Consider the following 4,299-nt stretch of genomic DNA (forward strand, 5'->3'; position numbering starts at 1 on the left):
CTAAAAGGCGATGGCCTCAGTGGAGGCCTCACCATCCGCCTGCACCGAGTCCTTCGGCGAGCCTTCGGGCCCAGGGTCCCCGCTGAGTCTGGGGCTGAGGGTGAGGGTGGGCAGGCCGCTGGAGCAGGTCAGCAGGGTGGTGCGGCAGCTCGAGGGGCTGTCGCTGGAGTGCCATGAGCGGGGCTGGGGCCGGGGTCCCCCGCAGCAGGCCAGGTGGCGCAGGGGGCGTGGCCGCAGGCGGCTGTTGAAGCCCATGTAGACCCAGGGGTTGCAACAGCTGCTGAGGCTGCCCAGGAGCATGGAGATGGTGAAGGCCACGTCGGTGGAATCTTCATCAGGGGCATTCTTGTCCCACACAGACCACATGTGGACGCTGAAGAAGGGTGCCCAGCAGGCGATGTAGGCCAGCACGATGACAAAAGTCATTTTCCCGGTTTGGATCTTGGCCCTGGAGATGGTGCTGATGCTGCTGACACGGGACGGCAGCCCCCGCATGGCTGCAGCTGGGCCAGAAAGTGAGGTCCTGTACCAAGTCCTCCAGCCCCTTCCTTCCACCTTCCGGGCCTGTGTCTTGACTTTTAGGTTCTTACAGATCTCGTGGTAGATGAGGCTGTAGCAGGCCGTGAGCATGGCCATGGGCAGGACAAAGATGGCCAGGGTGGTCCACGTGATATAGACCTGAGGCCCCCAGGGGATGCGGAAGTCTGCCCAGCAGTCCAGCACTCCAGTGCCCTGGATCACCTCCCACAAAGAAAAGATGAAGACTTGAGGCAGGCTGAGGATGGCAGCCAGCAGCCAGGGAGCAGCGATGAGCCAGTAGGTGGACAGGCTGGGCTGCTGAAGGCTGCGCAGGGGGCGGCAAACAGCCAGGTAGTGGTCCAGCGTCATGGCCAGCAGCATGTAGGTGGTGGCAAACATGCTAAGCACCTGCAGATACTTGACGGCCCGGCAGAGGAGGTCAGGGCTCTGGAAGTGGTAGGTGATGTCCCACAGCAGCTGTGGCAGCACCTGGAAGAGTGCCCATGCCCAGGTCAGTCAGGGCCAGGTGCAGAACAAACAGGTGCATGTGGGAGCGCTTATGGCTGGGCTGCCCCGGGGTCAGTAGCACAGTCAGATTGCCCCATGTCGCCAGCACCAGGACGGTGCCCAGGACTCTGATCTCTACCTTGGCCAGCTCCTCATCCCGGCCCAGCCAGGGTGTGGTGGCACTGGGTGCAGAGAAGGGGCCCAGAGGAGTGGGGTTGGCAGCCCAGGCAGGCCCATAATCCATGGCTGACTTTGCTGGGAGGGAAGGGAAGGAGGCCGAGAGAGGGATGGACAGTGTGGGGGCAAGTGGAGAGGTTTGATGGGTGAAATGGAGGGAAAAGGGCAAGGTTTCAGATGGGGAGAAGGGGGGAATGACAGGGAGAAGGTGAAAATAGGTAGGAATAGAGAGGAGGAGAGAGAAAGAGATAAGGAAGGAAGAGATGCTGATCCCACAATGCGGAGGGAAGCTTAGGAGCGAAGAGAAAGACGGCTCAGGGAGGAGGACAGGGTGTCAGGAAAAGAAGAATGGTTGAGGCTGTGCAGGGTGAGGCTTCTGGAAGGGAAGGAGGCCTGGGGAGCTGCCACCACTTCCCAATTCACCCCAAATTCACTTTCTCCCAACTTTTCTGGAAACGGAAAGTCCCTAAGACCGCGTGGTGGCGAGGTCCGGGCCACGGGGGACGCCCGCTGGGCTGGAAGCCCCAGGGAAGCCCGCGCGGGGCCAGGAGCCCTGACCAGCAGAGGAGGGAGTGCAGCGGCTGGAGTCCAGTGGGGGTTTTATGGGCTTGCAGCAGGAGCCCAGAGGCCCCTCCGCGAGCTGGTTGGCTCAGGCAGAGGAGGGCAGAGTGAGGCTCCCCCACGCGCTGCCTGCAGGGGGACCAAGAGGCTGGGAAGGGGCGGGGGGTGGGGTGTCGGGGAGGGAGAAGGGGCAGCGGAGCAGGGACAGGGAGCAAGAGAAGCAGAAGACGCAGACAAGCGCTCACAGGCCTGCCAGACCCCCGGACTTCATCTATGCTCGCACCCCGGAACCATCGGACTGTCTCCGAAGACAGGTGCACGCTCAGGGAGGAGGGGGTGGTCCCTCTGCGACGTGGGGCCCCTAAAGCTGGCAGCGCTGCTGGGAGTGTCCCCTGCCCAGGGCTCCCTGATAGGCCGCGAAGGGTCCAGAGTCTGCAGGGGTGGTCAGGTGGGCGAGGTGGCGCCCCCAGACGGAGCCCTCAAGCCCTTGGCGACGACGCTGACCGCAGCCACTGGTGGGAGACTTGGAGCCACAAGGCAGGAAGAGAAAGCCGAGTGTAGAGAGGGAGCGGTGGCAGAGATAGGACAGAGGCGCGGGGTGGACCCCGGAGCCCTGGGGCGCTGGGGGGGGGGAGCGGCGGGAGGGGGGGGAGTTCCGCTGTGTGTGTCCGCAGAAGTCCTAACCCACGGCCTCCCCACAGTGTTTCATGGACAAAATCGCAAACGCGGTTAACCACCCTGAGGGGGCAGAAAACAGGCCCAGAGAAGTGGTGTGACTTGCTCTAGATCACAGGACCAGTATGCCGCAGGGGCAGAACCTTCCCGCGCCGCGTGCCTTTCCAAGAAGGAACCTAATGCCCAGTGTGTGAGAAGCACTGGTGCTCAGGGGACATACAGCAGGTGGATTACAGATGAGAAGTTCTTTGGGAGTGACAACAGCATAGTCCACCACCCTCAGAAAGCGCAGGGTCCATCATTGATCAGAAGTCCTCTTGTCTCTCCCTGTCATCAAACCAGATGCCCCTTCAGTGTCACCCACCCACCCACGCAATTAACATGCTTCTTGAAGAGATTACCTCCTAAACACCTACAAATTCATCTCCACTTCCTCTCACTGCCTGGGTGCAAACACCATCTCTCCCCCCAAATACTGTAGCATCCCCTCCTGCACTCAACCCAGACCCCACCTTCTCCAGGATTTTGCTCTCTTTGAATGATAATTTTAAGTCTCTCTACTGGTTCATTCCCCTCTGCAGGCAAACAAACTTTACTGTTGTCCATTAAAAAAAAGGTCATCACCCTCCTCAGACCCTATACTCCCACCTCTAGCTACAGCCATCTCTCGCCTCTCACAGCAGAATTTCTATGAAGGGCTCTCTAGCTGGTCTCTGTTTTCTTGTTCCCATTTATTTCTGGATATATTCATTAAAATTATGTATACTTACACATTTTTAGAATATTGTGTATTACATAAATGATACCATACTAGAAATACCACTCTAGAACGTACTTATAAAATTCTAGTTGATTTTTGAGATCTGTCCATGGTCATACGTGAGATAGATCAAGTTCATTCAGTTTAATTACTGCACGGTATTCAAACGTGAATATGACACGTTTTATTTATCCTGAACCCCATTTTTATCATTGAATTTAGTTCCAGCTCTTTATTTATTTATTTATTTATTTATTTATTTATTTTATTTTATTTATTTATTTTTGCTATTTTTAAAAATGCTACAATTACTATTCTTATGTATGCCTCCTTGTGTTCATTTGTGAGAATTTTCTGGGGTTTACATCCAGAAGTATATGCTGGGTATTGGTATTCTTGGGTCATACAATGTATGAATTTTCAATTAGGTAGGACCATATCGTAACTTTTATCTCTAAATTCATTGTATTGATTTATTCTCCCACTGGCTGCACATGACTTTCCTGACATCCTCACAGTCAGACTTGTTCATTTTCACCAACCTGATTGGTGTGAAACAGAATCCCATTTTGCTTTTACTTTTTCTCTGATCCCTAATTATTGGAGGTAAATTTCCATATATTTTTTTGTTTGAGTTTCCTCTTCCGTGGATTGTTCATATCCTCTGCATAATTTTTGATTAGGCCATTTTTCTTACTGATTTGTAGGACTTCTTTACATGTTCTGATATGAACTTTTATGGATTCTGATACATAGCAGATTATTTTCCTCTATCTGCCACTTATCTTTTAACTTTGTTTATGGGGTCATTTGTGACACAGAAAATTTACATTTTAATGTCATCAATACTTAGTTTTATCATTTCTGCTCTTCTTTTTTTAAAATGTTCTTTTATTACATTATGTTAGTCACCATACAGTACATCCCTGGTTTCTGATGCAAGGTTCGATGATTCATTAGTTGCGTATAACACCCAGTGCACCATGCAATATGTGCCCTCCTTACTACCCATCACCAGTCTATCCCATTCCCCCACACCACTCCCCTCTGAAGCCCTCAGTTTGTTTCTCAGAGTCCATAGTCTCCCATGCTTCACTCCC

At 53.2% G+C, this 4,299-nt stretch overlaps 1 pseudogene; it reads right to left on the reverse strand.

Moving 5' to 3' along the window:
* Positions 1–1,270, reverse strand: LOC123786318 (vasopressin V1b receptor pseudogene; annotated as a pseudogene).
* Positions 1,271–4,299: the final 3,029 nt, after the last annotated feature.

The sequence above is a fragment of the Ursus americanus genome, chromosome 4 (genome assembly GCF_024610735.1).
Source record: "Ursus americanus isolate L20-20 chromosome 4, mUrsAme1.1.p, whole genome shotgun sequence".
Taxonomy (NCBI): domain Eukaryota; kingdom Metazoa; phylum Chordata; class Mammalia; order Carnivora; family Ursidae; genus Ursus; species Ursus americanus.